Source organism: Carya illinoinensis, chromosome 15 (assembly GCF_018687715.1).
Source record: "Carya illinoinensis cultivar Pawnee chromosome 15, C.illinoinensisPawnee_v1, whole genome shotgun sequence".
Classification (NCBI taxonomy): domain Eukaryota; kingdom Viridiplantae; phylum Streptophyta; class Magnoliopsida; order Fagales; family Juglandaceae; genus Carya; species Carya illinoinensis.
The window spans coordinates 26,621,937-26,642,473 of NC_056766.1; the positions used below are offsets into that span (position 1 = coordinate 26,621,937).

At 39.5% G+C, this 20,537-nt stretch overlaps 1 long non-coding RNA gene across 1 annotated transcript; it reads left to right on the forward strand.

The window, feature by feature from the left end:
- Positions 1 to 16,390: 16,390 nt before the first annotated feature.
- LOC122295523 lies at positions 16,391 to 17,492 on the forward strand. The gene is made up of 2 exons (XR_006238147.1): positions 16,391 to 16,437; positions 17,429 to 17,492. It is a non-coding gene; the product is annotated as an uncharacterized LOC122295523 (long non-coding RNA).
- The last annotated feature ends 3,045 nt before the right edge of the window (positions 17,493 to 20,537 follow it).

Genomic DNA, 20,537 nt, shown 5'->3' on the forward strand with positions numbered 1-20,537 from the left:
AATAAGGAAGGAGATAGATGAAGGCTGCTGGCAGTGGCTTACGTGAAGCGAAAAAATAGACGAGGAACGTATATCTCGCTGAGATGAGTAAAGGCTGACGTGAAGGACAAAAAAAGAAGATAGATAGAATACGAAACGGAAAAGGAAACAAGTTTGTCTAGGTCTATAAATACCGGAAGCTCTATAGACATTATTTGACACAAGAAAAATTTCTCTGCGGCCAAGGAGTAGAGTGCAGACCGATTGACGAAGAGAAGAAAAACATTTTCTATACAACCTCCAGTTTTGCAGCAATATGAGTAATATAATTTTTATTTTTCTTTATTTTATTTTAAATAGTTTTTATTTTCCTTTAGTTTCGTTTAAATACCATTTAATGTTTATCTATGTATGCTCATATTTTAGAATTTATCTTCACGAACATCTTTAATTTGTTAAATTTTTTATGTTTATTTACGTTCGATTCCTAGATTATCACGTAGATATTTGGAAAGAATGAATTATCATAAATATATTATTATGAATTGCTAAATTTACCAATTGGCTCAAGTCAACCTTTTTGGGATCTTCCCTTTCCACAACTGCTGTAGGAGAGGTATCATTTGCTTTAAGCAACATCTTCTTCAACTCGTACTTATAATCTTTCCATTTCTTCCCCATATCCCTTTCTATAAATGAGTGGAATCCCACAAGCTTCTCATTGGGAACCATAAATCTAGACTACATGTGATACCAAATCTCAACAATACTAGTGTCAAGTAAAGTAGTTTTCAAATATTAAATAGATTATAATTAAGAGTGCTATAATTTTAATTGAATACTTCTACATTTTGTATCCTTAGAATGTTGAGGCACTAACCTCCAATCTAATAATTTAATTGGTGTCAATTGGCAATCCCTCACCAATTTTCCAACAAACCTTCTCACCTTTGAATATTTCAAATTCAAGGGATATAACATATTATTGGCATCTCAATTAATTCATCATTCAACAAGTGCCATATATCATTAACGGAAGTTAATATCCGTTGCTTTTTGTTAACATTAATATCTGTAAATGAATTTGTACAATGGATTGTTAGTTCTTTTAAATTTATGAGTAGGATTGACATAGTTAAATTTACCAATAGTGGTGATATGGCAATCTTCAAGGTCAAATTAGTAGTCATTGCCATCCTCTGTAAGCAAGTGTCCCCCTTCTTGAGTGGAGGAGGATGGTGGCCCCCCTTCCTATGTGAAAGTAAATGGTTGGCATCCTCCATGTGTTGGCACAAATTGCTATGTTAAGGGCTTAACAAAAGTTAATGTCTATGTCGCACTCTATGTGAATGTAGCTTGCTGAGCTTGTCCATATGCAAATCTAGGTGGTCGTGAGGCCTATTCATCAATGGTAGGTGACGCATACTCATTCTCTCAATGAAGTTAGAACCCTTTACTCCAAGTATAGATCTAGATAGTTGTGATGCAGGCTGGAGCAAGTGTAAATAGATGCTCTCCTCCACGAGGATGGGGAAAGTGTTGCGTTGATGAGAATGGTAAAGCTGTGGATGAATTGTTTAAGAGTGATTTTATAGTCTTTGTCTTCTTTTTTGGTGTCATTCTAACGGCCCAAAAAATTAATGCATCATAGATACAAAATTATAATAATAATAATGCGTTAGAGATACAACAAAAAAAGAAGAAGTCTAATACAATTCAAGAATTCAAATGCAAAGTTAGTTACAAAAAATAAACTAGTGGATACGTTAGTATTAATACTACAAATTTGAATTTCCATTTTTAATGATAAAGTAAGATCGATTGTTATTCCTTCTTTGTCATTTCGAACCCACAAAACATCATCAGTGGCTACATTAATCGCATCATCAATTCTAGAGTTATATAGCTCGTTAAGTATGTATTCTTCTTCAATGTCTGTCATTTCTTCTTGATTGATGTCATTTGTATCTCTTGGTTTTGTCTTGATAACAAGAACCTAGTTTGATTCTCTTTATTGGCGACATAAAATACTTGAGAATCTTGCGAGAACAATACAAATGGATCGTCAATAATCCGCTCCCTAGAATGTATTAGATGAAGGAAATTCATAAGGCTAAATCCAAATCCTTCCTCCTAGTAACCTCTATCTCCAGGAATATTTGTCCAGTTACACTTAAATAGCATGTATCGAGATCTATTATAATACTGCACCTTAATTATGCATGTTAGCACCTCGAATCAAGTAGATCCATCTTTTAATTTGTGCATACACTAAGCCCACTATTTTGAGTTGTCCTTCCATTTTGTGTGAAACTTTGTGCTACTTACAAGAATTTGCTTAAATTCTTTGGATGGATGTCCGTACAACCCCTTTAGAATGTAATTAAATTTTTCGGCCTAACTCATTTATTCAAGTATCATCCATATTTGTAATCTAAAAATTGATCTACAACAAAAATCAATTAGAGTGACTATAACGATCTAAATGTAATGTGAATTATATATGTATATATATGTGATGTACTAGTAGATGCGATGCAGAACTTATATAGTCTCAAAACCATTCACAAACTTGGTCTTGATGCTTCATTGTAGATTGTGTTTTGATAATACATTTTAGTTGAGTGTATTTCTTAGCATTTCTGTATGGATTCTATGTACTTACATGCTATCAGAAATGAATCTTGTAAAACATATTTAAAATTACTTTGAGTTGTACATATTAAGGATTTAATAAGGGAATACTCACTTGCAGAATTGAATAAAACCATTGTCATTGAAGAGTATATATCGGTTTGCTTGAGTCAATGACTTCATCTCAAGATGAACGAAATGTCAACAATTCCTCCAATAAGTACACTTCAGAAATTCAGCCTTCCAGTGCAGCTTTATAATGTACATGAAATTAAAGTCGATGTAAATAGCTAACATGATTGTAACACCCCACCTAAAAAGTTCCTTAGGCCTTGACCTTAGTAGTCTTAATCCTTGTTAATTAGGGTTGGGCTATGTAAGAATAAGAACATTTTTTGATATTTGAGTTGGCAAAAGGGTGGTATATTTTGGGTTTAGTAGAATTGTTAGTGTTAACGAGTGTTTTCTGTCAATAGGCCAGAAGAAGAGAAGGATACCCCTTGGCGCGCTGAGGTGGCATTGGGCTCATGTCGATGATGTGTGGGTCCTCATGTGCTGGGCTTGGACGGGGCTGTGTGGGCCCCTGACTAATCTGGTGTGGCTATACGGAGTTTGTGCACATGGCCATGGTGGTGAACAGTAGATAAATGCAGAAAAAATAGAGAAAGATAGACACACAAATTTACATAGTTCGACAGTAGGTCTACGTCCACAGGGGCTTGGGGGAGGGGAGAATCCATTGTAATAAGCTTAATTTACAGTCTCTCAGGGTCTCTTATCCTTACTATATAATATATTTCATTGATCTCTCTTCTCGGTTTGGACATTGTCGCAGGATCTCCAGTCTGGAGGTTGAAGAAGCTTTCCCAAGAAGCCTTGCAAGAAGTCTGTTTGAAGAGTCCATCTGAAGTCCCCCAAGTCGTCTATGCCCTCCCCTTTTATCTCTTTCTTTCCTTTCCTTTATGTCACATCATCTCTTCTCACTTCTTTTCCTTCTTTTCCTCCTGCTAGCTTGACATTGCTTTGCTTCATTTCTTTCCTCTTTCCGTCTTCTCTCATTTTTTCCTATTTTATCCTTTAGTGAAGCCCCCTTTGCTGGGCTTAGGCTTTGAGGGCCCATGTGGGCCTATGGTAAAAATCCCCCCTAACAGATGTCCTTGATTCTTAAGGGCAATTTTACTTAAAACTGACCTTGAGAATTTATAGAAGTAAAATATGTACCCGAACTGATCTGTCCAAGTCTGCAGAGAAATAAATTTTGGGAATTGGTCCTTATTCATCCATTCCTTGCACTAAGTAGTAAAGGTTTTCAAGCAAGGATTAGGTGGGACATGGGTTCGACTGTGCCAAGTGTGAGCACGCCGCTCTTCGTCTTGGTGGAGTAAGTAGGAGATAGACACAACCACGAAACGTGCGAGTGTGAAGCTTGGTGATGTGGAAGATAGGCTTGACCACGTAACCTGCGAAAGTGGAGCTTGACCATGCGGGAGATAGGCTCGATTGCAAAACTTGTGAGTGGGGAGCTTGGCCATGTGGGAGATAGGCTCGACCGCATAACCTGCGACCATAGCACTTGATCATGAGGGAGATAGGCTTGATCGCATAATGTTCGAGTGCGGAGTTGTGAATCGTGTGAGCGAGGAGCTTAGCCATGCGGGAGATAGGCTCAGCCATGAAACTTGCAAGCACGGAGCTACGAATCATGTGAGAGCAGAGCTCGGCCATGCGGGAAATAGGCTCGACAATGAAACACGCAAGCGTGGAGCTTGACCATGTGGGAGATAGGCTTGACGATGAAATGCACAAACGTGGAGATTCACCATGCAAGAGATAGGCTCAACCATGTAACGTACGAGCACGGAGCTATGAATCGTGTGAGCACAGAGCTTGGCCATGCGAGAGATAGGCTCGACCATGAAACGTGCACGCGAAGGAAGGCCGGGCAGCTAAGCGACCTACCTGCCTATCAGGCACCTGGGAGGTTGGGTAGTCCTTGACCTTTCCAGGACAAGGTGCGAGCGCGGAGCTTGACTATGTGAGAGATAGGCTCAACTGCGGAGCTCGGTCATGTGAGAGATAGGCTTTACAGTGGAACGTGCGCGCGAAGGAAGGCTGGGTAGCCAAGGGACCTACCTGCCTATTCGGGCGATTGGGAGGTTGGGCAGTACCTGACCTTTCCCACCTATTGACTTCTTCAGAAGTGATTGGGCAACAAGTTAAGGCTAAACTAACTCTAAGTCTTCAGAGGAGGTCGAACTACAAGTGGAGGATAGCTCGTAGGGGATCTTTGATAGAGGTTAAGCTGTGCATAAGCCAGGCTCGCCCAAATACATTGACTGAGGTCGAACAGTATGTATGACTGGACTCGCCTCATTGACTATCGCGCTCGGCTAGAGGGCCTGAGCAGTATGTAAGACTAGGCTCACCTGAATACTTTGACAGAGTTTGAGCGGTATGTATGAGCGGGCTCACCTCGTTGACCCTTGCACTCGGTGAGAGGGGGCCAAGCGGTATGTAAGACTGGGCTCACCTTGTTGACTGTTGCGCTTGGCGAGAGGGGGACGCTTTTTCGATGCTGCGAAAGTCAAACCAGTTAGTGTAAATAATCACTGGAGTTTGTGAACCTAAGTTGTCTAGCAGATGTGTAGTGAAGATGCTTGTCTATTTGAGTTGCCTGGCAGAAATGCTATCCGTCCCTATTTGGCTAAGCATGCGGTTCATTCTGATGTTAAGACAGGTAATCTTGGGACTATCTTGCACTCCACCAAGGGAGGGGTAGGGGCACCTCAAGCGACACCCTCCCTTTTAGTCCCCCAAGGAGGTCACCATCCCTTTGTCGCGACGAGATGGGGTAATGTTTGAGCAGCCTCAGGGCTGGTCTGGCTCTCCTCTACAAGGGAGGTCAGTCTAACTAGGAGCTAGTTCCATCTGTTAACCCTTATATGGAGGTAGTCTGTTTGGGCAGTATGTTTGATTGAGCTCGCTCCCATTCGTTAATGTTGCAGGAAAGGGGAGTGAGGGCTAGGTTGGTGCTGTACCACTCTTCGCCGTGGTGAAATGGGGTATCGTTTGGGCAATTTTAGAGCTGGACCTGCTCTCCTCTAGGAGGGTTGAGATTGCCTCTGACTCATCTCGCCCTTTAACACCCCATGAGGAGGTAATTTATTTGGGCAGTCCTAGACTAGACCCGCTCCTATCTTTGGTGGATGTGTACAATGAAGGTAATTTGTGTCAACTGCTTAGGACAGACCCACACTTCGCCGTGGGAGGGATTGAGCAGCCCTTTGGCATTACACCCATCCCTTTAATGCGATGCGGGGGAGGTAATGATCAGAGGGCCTAGGGACCATCCACTTTTTGCTGCAATGGAGATAGGGTAATGTTCGAGTAGTCTCAAAGATGGACTTGCTCTCCCTCATGGGGGAGGTCGGGCTAGCCCGGGCTTATCCTGCCTGTTGACCCATACGTGGTGGTAGTCTATTTGGGTAGTTTGCAACTGTACCCACTCCTGCCTGTTGACATAGCAGGGAAGTTGAGGACTGGGTAAGTGCCACATCCATTCTTCGTCGTGTCGGGATAGGGTATGCTCTCCCCTGTAGGAGGGTTGAGGTAGCCTTTGGCTCATCTCTCCCTCTGGTACCCCAAGGGGTGGTAATTTGTTTGGACAGTCCCTAACTGGACCTGCTCTATTTGGTTGATGCCCACAATGAAGGTAAGTCGATGCATAATTGGGGCTAGCCTGCTTCCCACCACGAGAGGGATAAGCAGCCCTTTGGCATTACACCCATCCCTTTGGTATCATGCAGTGAGGTAAGTATCGAAGGGCTAAGGGGCCGTTCGCTTCTTCGTGGTGACGGGGATTGGGAAATGTTCGAGTAGCCTTAGGGCTGGACTTGCTCTCCCCAGTGGGGGAGGTGGGGATAGCTTGGAGCTAGTCCCGCCTGTTAACTCGCACGTGGAGGTAGTCTGTTTAGGTCGTTTGTGACTGTACCCGCTTAAGCCCTTTGACATAATCAGGAAGGGTGAGTTGGTGGAGATTTTGAGTAGGGCTGTATAGTTGGAGTTCCGTGCCACAAGTAGCAATTATGTTAGCAGAAATGGAATTCAGACAAGTTTTAAGGAAGGCAAACTGGAGTATTTTAGTTGCTGTAGCCAATTTTTTGCTTGACTAAAACTGCTTGCTATTGGATGTCATTTCTTCTCTTACTTGCTTTGTTTTGCTTTTCTTTTCTGTTTATCTTCTTCTTCTTCTCTCTTTATCCTTCTTATTTTCTTCTCTCTCTCTCTTTCTTCTTCTTCTTCTTCTTCTTCTTCTCTATCTTTTTTTTTTTTTGAAATGGGGCTGTCCCTGGTTTGAGTATGGCAGCTGCTTGCTTGCACTTGGTTGGGACTAAGCTCGTGGAGGAGTGTTTTGGCTGACGAGTCCTTCATGATGGTGTTACTACACGCGAGTCTTCGTGGTGGTCCTGTTCGCACTGCCCACGAGCCTTTATGATGGCCCCACTAGTACTACCTGTGAGCCTTCGTGATGGTCCCACTCGCACTACTTGCGAGTCTTTTTGGTGGTCTCACTCACACTGCCTGCGAGCCTTTGTGATGGTCCCACTCCCGTTGCACACTAGCCTCTTCACAATGATTTTTTTTTTTGTCCGAGAGTTTTCTAAGATGCTCATTGTGCTGTCTGGGTTCATCCCATGATCTGCATGTTATTTGTGAGCCTTTTCCTATGATGGTCTTCAAGTTGTCTGTGAGTTGTTGTGCGTGAGCTTCTTCACGGGGGCAATCCGTGAACACTTCTTAGATGCACCTCATGGTGGCTGAGGACTACCTTTAGGCCGATAGATGATGCCAATGGACCAGGCGATGACCATTGGTGGCGCCTGGTCCATTGGTGGGTAACAGGGGGTTCACGATAGTTTGCCATAAGCTTTCCACTTAAACTGTAGGGTAATGAGTTTGTGAGCGTTACCAGATTCCCACTGTGCGTAGTGCATGTGGCGCACTACTGTGAGTTACTTTGGTACCTTTATGGTGGTCGGCAACCCCGTTAGTAGAAACAGATAGTGCCGACGACCACGAGGTGACTGTAGGCACCCCAGTTGCACCATGGTGAGACTGGGCCAAGAAGTCTCTTGGGTGTAAGGCCTCCTCAGACAGAGGCCTCTTCATCATGGATAGGGCACATCTGCAGACCATATGATGGCTGTTGGTTCCTTTTGCGGGGTTCGTGGCTGCAAAGCCATGGGCTCCTTGGATTCTAGCTATGTGTAGCGCACCATGTTCGCTACTGCGAAGCCTTTTCGCTGTATGCTTGAACCGCAGGAGGGCGGGGTCAGAGACCCTATCTGGCCATGAAGCCTCTATGCTGTATGGTGTCCTCTTGCCGTGACGTAGGTGGGCTTGGTTGCTATCTTGCGTGCATAGTGATTTGCACGTGGGTGCATCGTGCACGGCCCCCGTGAATGGGAGGCCACTTAGGTCGCCGCCAGTGGTTCGAGCTTTGACCACCAGCTGGCCATCTGAACTCACAGCGGGAAGCTGCAAGCTTCCTACCCATTGCGTGTGTGTCGTATAGCGAGCTCGTGCTACTGGTGGTTGCCGACGAGGCATCAGACCTTGTGTTGGGTTGCTGTGAGGCTCCTCGGGTGCACGGTTAATGTGTGTCCATTACTATGCATGGAACTATATGTGTCATGCATAGTCCTACCATGCATGACACTATGCACTCAAGTGCCTAGTGCCAAATGCACATTCCTATGCCCTTTTACTTTGTGAACCTTTAGATTTAATGCAATTACTCAACATACTCTTTATGCACAACTCAAGTTACTGGGGAGTGTGGGCTCCCGGCCTACACACTGCATGCATGAAGAGTGCAATACACTCAACTGACCAGGCGAGGTTAGGCTCACGCAGTCCATTTTTTGCAGCAATATTTTTCATAGAAATAAAAGTAAGAAAGCCGGGAATACTTATCTGAAGAGCTTCATCTGTTCCCAGAGATGGCACCAACAATTAATGAGTGTTTTTCGTCAATAGGCCTGAAGAGTAGAAGGGTCCCCCCTGATGCGCTAAGGTGGCATTGTGCCCGGGTTGGTGATGTGTGGGCCTTGGTGTGTTGGACCTGGATGGGGTTGTGTGGGCCCTCGACTAAGCCGGTGCCGCTTGACTAAGCCGGTGCACATGGCCATAGTGGTGAACAATAAATAAATGCAGAGAAAATAGAGAGAGATAGACACACAGATTTACGTGGTTTGGCACTAAGCCTACGTCCACGTTGGCTTGAGGAGGGGAGAATCCACTATAATAAGCTTGATTTACAGTCTCTCAGGATCTCTCATCTGCATTGTACAATAGATTTCATAAATCACTTTTCTCAGTCTAGACACTATTGCAGGATCCCCAATTTGGAGGTTGAAGAAGCCTTCCCAATAAGCCTTGCAAGAAACTTGCTCGAAGAGTCCATCTAAAGTCCCCCAAGTCGTCTATGCCCTCCCCTTTTATCTCTTTCTTTCCCTTCCTTTATATCACGTCACCTCTCCTCATGTGTTTTCCTTCTTTTCCTCCTGCCAGCCTGACATTGTTTTGCTTCCTTTCTTTCCTCTTCCCGTCTTCCCTCCTTTGGTGGGCCTAGGCTTTGAGGGCTCATGTGGGCCTATGGAAAAAATCCACCCTAATGGTTAAAAGATTTTTTAGTGCAATATTATTTATTTTGAGGATATGTAGCAAAGGGGCCAATAAGGGAAGGACACGTGGCATATTGGTGGGTTTAGTAATTTGGGTTGAATGCTAGTTGGAATTGGAAAGGTCCAAGAGATTGGTTGTATAGGGGCCCAAGCTTTTTGGGTATGAGGGCTAAGGAGAGACACCTAGACTTAAGCCTAACTTGTTGGATACAAAATTAATGACCTAACTTATTGAACATAAGAAATTATGCCCAACATAATAAGCATAAGGTTATTGGACCCAACTTAATAAGAATAAGGCTATAAGCCCAATTGAAGAAAGATCCAAAGTTGAGACCCAACCTAGTGGACTTTTGAGGCCAAGGAAAATTCAAATAAATCTGGACATGAGGCCCATAAAAGGTTCACTATTAAGCCCACACATAGAGGAATAATTAGTTGGCCCATTTAGGCCCAACCCATTAAGCCTAAACCTTGTTTTTTTCATTTCATTCATCCAAATGGGACCCACATACACTATACCATTGGTTTCCCTTCTTTCACGACTCAACCACATGCCCCTAGGATTACCCATTCAACTTTGGTGAAGTTTTTAACTAGAGTTATGATCACTATTCATCTAACCCATGAATAGTAACACAAGCATTATGATTTTTCATAGTTTTCTTGAAACTCTTTTCTTCATAATTTCAAATACGAGATTTTTGTTTTATGCACTTATTTCACAGCACTCTTAGAAAAATCTTGAAGGTTAGGATTAATCCAACCAATGCCTTGTGAACCAAAGGCATGTCAATGCCAACATTACCACCAATCGGCTCACTTGAAGCAAACCATGCAACACTTTTTCAAACCAGCCCCAAACTCACTCTTCTTCCACAATTTTTTAAATCATTCTTGGCACCTCTCAATCATCATTACATCATCAAAAATCAAACCTAAAAATGAGCCAAAAAAAGTCCCAAAGATCAAGCCAAAAATCTAACTATTCACCTAGGAAGTGAAGATGAATTCATACCGACTGCACCTTGATCCTTCAAAGAATTTATGTACCTATTTGCCTCACTTCCCCACACCACCACCCTTGTCATTTTTTCCCTTGGAAGTGCTTCAAATCACTCAAGTACTTGCTTGTCCAATTACCTCCCTAAGGTAGCCCAACCGATTGGCTCAAAGAGAGGCACACCTTTAAACCACCTTTCTTTTCATCTCTTTATTTTTCAGTTCAAGCATGATCACTTGGCAGCCACTAATGCCTCTTTTTCTGACCTAAAAAAACCCTCAAATGATGGTCATAATATCTCAAATTTAGACCACAGAGATGGGACAAAAGGATGCGAAAATATGGACAAACCTTGGAACCCCAAGCCAACCCCTGCACCTATTGCCTTCTTTTAACTCCTTTTCAATTTTTAATCAAATGCCTTAGGGCACTATTCAACTGAACCAAGTGATGGCACAATGTTATCTTGCACTCAACACTCCACCTCCCATATCCACCAATCAACTCCCTCTCTCTTCAAGCCATTGCCATGCCCCTCACCCCTCCACAGAGTTCTATAAATTCCTCCTTTCTTTGCTCACTTCTCCACACAACTCTCTCTAGCTTTCCTTTGGTGTTCTTGAGGGAAAAATATTCAAACTGTGAGGAAGGATTGAAACCAAGTAGCTTGAGTGAGAATCTTGAAGTGAGTTAAGTTTTGAGAGCTTAAGGGCCACGAATTTGTAAGTGATCTTGCCTTATCTCTTTTTGGGTGTTATCTTAACATGTTGGACCTTGATTTATGGCATGAGAACAAGGATTTGATTGATTTATAAAAGGCTTAACTCAAGGTGTTGCATATCGGTTTAGATTTGGATTTTTGATTGAATATATTATTTTGGGATGAAATTTTAGCCATGACATATCTTGATATGATCTTATATGTTTTCTAATGTCTTGGGAGATTTATTGAAGGTTTAAATTTGAGGAAAATAGCATGATATGTTCATTCAGTTTACATTTGTATGAGAATGATCTTGGCATATCATTTATATTTCCTCAAGGATGGCCTTATGAACATTTAGGAACCAATTATCATAATTTTAGGCACCGAAATGCATGATTTCTTTAGGCTTTAAACCTTGCATTGACAAAGAAAAGCTAGAAACATCATGCATACACACGGTTGGAGGTTTTTGGATGATTTGATGTTATTCAATGCCTAAGTGTTGGGAAGAACTCACATGGCATTATTCTAAGTTATAAACATGTTTTAAAGTCAGATTTATGGATTATATTTTATGGAAATTAATCACACATGCGTGCATAGAAGCTATAGTTTTGATATCACAAAATGGTCACTAAGTTGCATGCCACGGGTTGGATGATTTTGACATAGTAGTTGTGTGATTTTTGAATTTCTAAAGTCATATATGGATTTAGAATATAGAAAATATGGGTTTTGTGAAGTTTGGTGAAATTTAGTGCCAAAACGCAAATAGTGAAAATTTAGGGTCTTAGTGGCAATTTTGGGAAATTTTAGGGGAAATTTTGTAATTATTGGTTGAACCTTTTGATTATTAATATCTTCCTTAGTTATGAAATTTCTAACTTAGAATAACTCTTATTATAGCCACATCAATTTTCTAAGCATCCGAGAAGTTTGAAAGTTAGTTTCTCACTTACTCTTAGATAATTTATTTATGATTCTTATATAAATGTCACATTCATACTATAAATGTCATTTTGAGCATGAAACATAATATTATATGATATATCATTGAACATTTGATTACTTGCTTATATGACATGCAAAATTCTCACCATTTTTACATATTACATATAAATGTTATTTTCACATTAAGCTTACTACATATGTCATGAAATACATTTTTCAAGCATTGCATGAATATAAATTTTGTCATGAACCCAAAGGCTAGGATGGAAAACTTTCATAGTGGAACTCCTTTATCCACTCTAAAGTGAATATAAATAAAGTGGTTACCCTTGGGTTTACAAAGAACAATCAACGAACATTGATTGGGACCTCTTTAAAGGATGCCAATGCGTTGTTGTATGAATATGGTGCCTACTGCTGGTGGGTACCACTATGAATATATATTCTTGCTACGGTTAATTTGCACGGATTGAGTATATAAGTATGATGATGTTATGTTATGATGAAATATTATGCTACCAATGTATTGGATTACGATGTCTGCAGACAAAGATGTAGTGTCAATATGAATTGTACTACAGTCAGCGGTAGGTACTCATGGTGCATATAGGGGAAATGTGACGATATCATACGTTTTGTTAATTATGGTTTTACTTATTTATTTATTTTTATTTATTTATTTAAATTGTTAATGATGGTTTTAATAATGATGAAATGTTATGTTTTTTTTTTTTTTAAAAAAATGTTCTCTGAAAAAAAATGTGTATCAAAGTTTTTATGAAAAATGTTAAGGAATCTAGATGGGAGACAGATACAGATTTTTCTGCATATCATGGATGCATTTTATATTTATCATTACTCATGCATATCTTATCTCTGTGCAAGTTGGTTGTTTAACTTATTGAGATTTCAAGTAAATCTCACATTTATTGTAACACCCCGTTCCCGTAGGGTAGAGACGTTACTAACGTACATGACAAAATGCCCGGTAAAGAGACTCATTATTTTGAAATACCTAATTTATTGAAAAACTTAATTGAAAGGACATAAATAGTCTTGAAATTGAAAATAAAGTAAAACATGAGCTAGTCTTAAACAAGACTACTTATTGAAATGACGTAAAAGAAAGTTTAATCCTTGTGTAAATGACACTTATTCCTCTCTAAGTCTTTATACTAGAACTACTCCTGGCCATCTAGTTCTATATCATCAAAATCACCATCTGTGGCAATTAACATAGAAGAAAATAGAAAGACAAACAACAACAAAAATGAGTCGAATACTTAGTAAATAGCACATCATACCGTAAAATATTATTTAGCTTAGCATAAATTTGATTTTTAAAGCCTCATCATAACTAACATATAACATTCATAGATTCTCATAACTAGTCTATACTCCATTAACATGAGTGGAAACATACATAATCATGGCAAACATGAAACGCGAATGCATGGGTAACTTGTTTATCTTGAGTTTTACTTATTACATGGTGAACCACGCTTGAGTCCATGGCACCACATTACTTGTCATGTAGTGAAACAGGCTTGAGTCCGTGTTTCACTTAATTTGCGTAACATGGAGTGAAACACACTTGAGTTCATATTTCACTTATCTTTCATAACATGGAGTGAAACACGCTTGAGTCTGTGTTTCACTTAACTTGCATGGTATAGAGTAAAACACACTTGAGTCTATGTTTTTCTTGTCTTGTATAACATGGAGTGAAACACACTTGGGTCCATGTTTCACCTAACTTGTATAACATGGAGTAAAACACACTTGAGTCTGTCTTTTACTTAGCTTTCATGACATGGAGTGAGACACGCTTGAGTCCGTGTCTCACTTAATTTGTGGTAACCACACTTGAGTCCGTGGTACCATCTAAGCATAACTTGTGGTAAACATGCTTGGGTCCATGTTACCTTAAAATATTTATCTTTCTTAATGCATGAAAACTTTCTTGGACTTCGTGGGCTTTTCTAGCATGGCACATTCTTGAACATGGCATATTCTTATACATGGCAAAGCACATCATGGCATATCTTTGTACGTAGCCTAGTATGATCTAAACATAAACATTCCATGACATAAATGATCTGAGTTCTATATGAACTTTATCTAACATACTTGATCTAAATACTTCATGATATTACATAGCATATAAGATTTAATCACTACATGAACATGACATACATAAACTGGCTAGTTTATTACATGGCATACTTGACTTAAATTACTACACGAACATTTCATGGCTTCCATGTGATTTACAATCATTCACTCCATCATCAACGATACGAACATATGACATAATTCATCAAAGATCATGAAAGGAATCTAACCTTGACTTAGCTCGTAGCGTAGCATAGACAAACATCATATTTTCATATACAATTAGAAAAATACAATACACATGCAATTATATGATCATAGTAATTACCTCTTAGCACTACTTCCGAAATCTCATGTCGTAGCTCATGACCTATACGAGACACTAGACGTTACTAAACTTTTCTAGAAAATGTGTCGTAGCAATCTAGATACTTAAAATCTTACCATAGAGATAATTTAATAAATATTCAAATATAAAAAGATTACATAAAATAATATTATTCCAAAACTCATATAATAATACTTAATATTCTGTGCAAACATATAACTTAATAATTTTTAAAAAAATCTAGTTAAAGGTTAATTCAAATATTAACTAAGATAATAAGCTGAAATATATAAAAGAATACTTTAAAAGTATGTTAAAAAGCCTTTAAATATTTTCTATAAAAACAAGTCTATAACTAATATATTTATTTAATTAAAACAGACCACTCAAAACACTAAAACAGTTTCTCGTGAAACACCATCAACTCACCTTAAATAGTATGCTAATTTATAAAATCAACCTACTTAAAATATAAAGATTTTTTGAAAATAGAATAATAAAACAAGCCCAGTTAAAAACTAAGTCTAATAGGTTTATAAAAATAAACTAGGCCCAACACCCTTAAAAGGAAAACTCTTGGTCGAAAGGCTTAAAGCCCAAAGGCCATTGTAATAAAAAGAATTTGGTTCAAAAGGGTATAGGCTAAGGGTCAAAGGGCTTACATGTGATTATGGAAGCATTGAAGGGGCTTTTTGGGAAGTCTGAAACAAAACAAATAAAAAGGAAGGAATAAGCTTACGGGAGTGGCTCACATCACTTATTAACTAAACAAGGAAAAAGATAAACAAAAGGTCGTGCGATGCTCACCGAAAGAAGAAGGCTAAGGCGATGGTGGTTTTGGTGGCTGGGAGTGATTGGTGATGCCACTGGCCTTCTCGCAAAGGTGGAGAGAGAGAGAGAGAGAGAGAGAGAGAGAGAGAGAGAGAGAGAGAGAGAGAGAGAGAGAGAGAGAGAGAATATGTCAAACTGAAACAAAGAATGGAGGGAGAGAGAAGATTCCGGTGTGGGCTTACCTGAAGGGAGTGTGTTCAACGGGATTGGGCTGGTCGGCACATTCTGTGGCTATTTCAGGTGAGTTGGTTGCCTCGGTTGGCTGTGAGAGTGGTTTTCCCGATTGTAGGGGCTGTTACGTTGGGCTGGTATGTGTATCTTTTCTCGTTATGTTTTTTGTGTTTAAAACAAAGGATCATGTGGGATGTATAGATGAGGGAGAGGGAGATGCCATGAGTCTTGAGGAGAAATTGGATAAAGTCTTAAAGTTGAGAGTTTGAATTCAATTCGGGGGTCGTAGTCAAACTAAAATGAAAACTAATAGGATAAAATTTCAAAATAGGGGATGAAACTTAGTCAACAACAAATATCATCTTACATATCTCAAGTTTATAACAATAACAATAATAATAATAAATAAATAAATTCTGACTAAATAAATCTAAAGTCCTATTCTAGGTTCGTATGGTTACAATGGGTGACAGTGAAGAACAAATCTTCTCACACATATCTTGAATAATTTCCTGCCTAAGGATTCTATGTTTTACTATTCTATTTTTAGAAATATTTATTATTTTAAGTAGGTTGATTTTATAAATCAACATACTCTTTAATGTGAGTTGATGGTGTTTCACGAGAAACTGTTTTAATGTTTTGAGTGGGTTGGTTTACTTAAATAAATATATTAGTCATAGACTTGTTTTTATAGAAAATATTTAAGGGCTTTTAAACATACTTTTAAAGTATTCTTTTATATTGTTTCAGCTTATTATCTTAGTTAATATTCTAATTAACCTTTAACTAGATTTTTTATAAAATTATTAAGTTATATGTTTGCACAGAATATTAAGTATTATGATATGAGTCTTGGAATAATATTATTTTATGTAACCTTTTTATATTTGAATATTTATTAAATTATCTCTATGGTAAGATTTTACGTATTTAGATTGCTACGACACGTTTTCTAGAAAAGTTTACTAGCGTCTATTGTCTCGTATAGGTCACGAGCTACGACGTGAGATTTTGGAAGCAGCGCTAAGAGGTAATTAGTATGATCATATAATTGCATGTGTCTTGTAATTTTCTAATTGTATATGAAAAAATATGATGTTTATCTACGCTACGCTACGAGCTAAGTCAAGGTTAGATTCGTTTCATGATCTTGGATGAATTATGTCATTATGTTCGTATGAATGAATTCGTTGATGATGGGGTGAATGATTGTAAATCACATGGAAGCCATGAAATGTTCCTGTAGTAATTTAAGTCAAGTATGCCATGTAATAAACTAGTCAGTTTATGTATGCCATGTTCATGTAGTGATTAAATCTTATATGCTATGTAATATCATGAAGTATTTAGATCAAGTATGTTAACTCAGATCATGTTTGCCATGGAATGTTTATGTTTAGATCATATTAGGCTATGTACAAATATATGCCATGATATGCTTTGCCATGTATAAGAATATGCCATGTTCAAGAATGTGCGATGCTAGAAAAGCCCACGAAGTCCAAGAAAGTTTTCATGCATTAAGAAAGTTAAATATTTTAAGGTAACACGGACCCAAGCATGTTTACCACAAGTTATGCTAAGACGGTACCACACTTGAGTCTGTGTTTCACTCCATGTTATGAAAGATAAGTGAAACACAGACTTAAGCGTGTTTCACTCCATGTTACGCAAGTTAAGTGAAACATGGACTCAAGTGTGTTTCACTACATGACAAGTTATGTGGTGCCATGGACTCAAGCATGGTTCACCATGTAATAAGTAAAATTCAAGATAAACAAGTTACTCATGCATTCACGTTTCATGTTTGCCATGATTATGTATGTTTCCACTCATGTTAATGGAGTATAGATTGGTTATGAGAATCTATGAATGTTATATGTAAGTTATGATGAGGCTTTAAAAATCAAGTTTATGCTAAGCTAAATAATATTTTACGGTATGATGTGCTATTTATTGAGTATTCGACTCGTTTTTGTTGTTGTTTGTCTTTCTATTTTCTTCTATGTTGATTGCCACAGATGGTGATTATGATGATACAGAGCTGGATGGCCAGGAGTAGTTCTAGTATAAAGACTTAGAGAGGAATAAGTGTCATTTACACAAGGATTAAGCTTTCTTTTACGTCATTTCAATAACTAGTCTTGTTTAAGACTAGCTCATGTTTTACTTTATTTTCAGTTTCAAGTTTCAAGACTATTTATGTCCTTTCAATTAAATTTTTCAATGAATGAGGTATTTAAGAATAATGAATCTCTTTACCAGGCATCTTGTCATGTATGTTAGTAACGTCTCTATCCTACGAGAACGGGGTGTTACACTTATGGACCTACTACCATTTCTCTTGGATTGGTAGAAGTTGTGTCAGGCTCTGCATATGAAGAATAAGATGAACCTTTAGCTTCAGATTGTTGAGGAGGAGCTCGATCTGGAAAGGAGGTTGTGTGATGCCCCCAACTCCCGTTTGGGATTGAACAGTGACTAAGGCGTCAGGATATGTAACACAAGGGTACATATCCCTCTTATATGAAAATTAAGATGCAATGCACCTATTGATCTAATAGTATGTAGTAAATTGCAGCAAAAAAATTCTACTTAGGTCAAGTGGTAAAAGTAAATATCATGATACTAAAGCACAAATTTTAGCAGTATGGAGATTGGTATTTTTGTGTAACTTGGTATTTCTTCTTGTGTAATCCCCATGTGATTGCAATAGTCGTCTTTTCCTCTATGTAAATTGATGCTTTGTTTTGGACATTCTGCATTCCAAACATTTGGCTTTCTTAATCCTTTTATGGGTTATGTTGATGCTTGTGTTCTAGGCATTGCGATTGTGTGGGTGGATGAAAGTCCCGTAATGAGGACTTGCTAGCTTGTTTTATCAACGCGAGTCTAAGGACTTGACCTCAGTGGTGAGTATTGCACAATTTGAGGACTTGTGCACCTATTTCATCACCCCTAGTCTAAGGACTCGACCTCAATTCGGGCTAGGTCCCCTATCTTGTGTGGTTATTTTGGTTTCTCTTAAGACTAGGTCCCCTATCTTCAAGGTTATGGACTTGACGCTTCATTTGAAGTAGCACTTGATTCTTCTTTTGTTGGGGGTTGCTTGGGCCTTGGCTTTGTCTCATTGTTTGTTCAATAGGTCGAGGTGGTCTTCCAATGCTCTGTTGTGTTACCTTTGGTCGAAATGTCGGATACGGTAGCTTGGCAACACAATCTCTACAAGGGCCACAATCTCGTTCCTGTATGTTAGGGCAAACGAGGTCTCCACTGTCAAAGTTTTGATCGTGGTTCTATACGCCAGCAGAATGCCTAAGAGCTTTTCCACACACTCTTCTTCTTTTTTTTTTTTTTTTATCCATAAGCTTCTTTTTTAGGATTTCAAGTAGGGATTTTTTGGTCCCTTCCACTTGTCTGTTGGCCTAGGAATGTCCTAGGGATGAGTACTTGAATTGAAGTCCTAGCTCTGTACACCATTCTCAATAATGTTCTATATCAAGCTAGCTTCCGTTGTTCAAGATGAAGCTCTAGGAAATTCTGAACCAGCATACAATGGTCCTTCTTGCTGTGATTTTTGCCAGGGGGTTCTGCTTTTGCTCACTTGGTGAAATAGTTAATAGCAATGACCATAAATCTCAATCCTCCTTTCCTTGGTTGGAGGGGCCCTACCAAGTTAACTCCCCATTATGCAAATGGCCAAGGGGACATTATGGAGGTCGGCTCCTTTGGCGGGTAGTGTGATATCGGGCGAATACTTGGCACTTTATGCACTTCTTGCAAATTCCTTTGCGTCCTTGAGGGCATGGGGCCAATAGTAACCCGAACTCACGACCTTACTCACCAAATCTTTTCCTCTATAGTGATTCCTGCACACTCATCCATGTACCTCTGCTAGGATGTATTGGGCCTTCTTTGGAGATATTTGCAATATCTTTCTTAGAGGAGTTCCAGTCAGGAACTTGATGGGGTGAGCTTGAAAATAAAGTCGCGATCTCCTAGCTGATGTCACCTCATAGGGTGCAGCTAATGTAGTACACTAGTTTTTGAACGGCCCCTCTTCTTTGACCAAGGCCTTCAACACAACATGGGGTGAGACCGCTAGATATATGTAGACCATGTACCCTTGCTTAGGCTAGCTTAGCAGCAGTGGTTTAGATAGGCACTGCTTTAGTGACTAAAATGCCCAATCGCAGTCGTTGGTCCAAGGGTGTACTTTGCGCAGGACTGTAAAAATTGGTAGGCATTTATCTATGGATATGGACACAAACCTATTCAATGCTGCTACTTTGCTAGCCAGTCTCTGGGTTTCACCGATGTTTCGAAGGGCTTCATATCTATAATTGCCTTGAGTTTCTTCGTGTTGGCTTCTATTCCTCTCTCAGATACTATAAAACCCACAAATCTTCCCGAGTCGAAACCAAAGGTGCACTTGGCTAGGTTCAGGTTCATTTGTATTGGCATAACACGACGAAAGCTTCCCTCAAATCCTCTAGGTGCTAGGATGGCTCCTTGCTTTTAACTAGTACATCATTGATGTAAACCTCCATATTTCACCCATTCTAATTCTTGAACATCCAATTTACGAGTCTATGATATGTTGTTCTTGCGTTCTTCAACCCAATGGGAATGACTTGATAGCAGTACAATCCTCAGTCTGTTATGAACGAGGTCTTCTTCGTCTGCTGGATTCATGTAGATTTGATTTTAGCCCAAATAGGTATCCATGAAGCTCAACTTCTAGTGGGAAGCTATCCTTTGGGCACGCCTTGTTGAGGTCGGTGAAGTCTACACACATCCTCCATTTTTCATTGGACTTTTTTACCAATATAACATTGGACAACCACTCGGGATAGTGAGCCTCTCTAATGAATTTTGCGGCGAGCAGTCAGTCAACTTCTTCAGATATGGTTGTGTACTTTTTGTCCTTAATGATCTCCTCCTTTTAGCGAACCTTGTTACTGGTGGAGTCAACACAAAGGCGATGCTCGATGATCGTGTTGTCTATCTCAAGCATGTCTTTGTAACTCCATCCAAACACATCCCTAGGTTGGGTGCCCCAGTATAGCATTGAAGGATGAGGAGGACTTGACTACTAGGAAGTTGGTCATTGTGGTGGCACTGTGCACC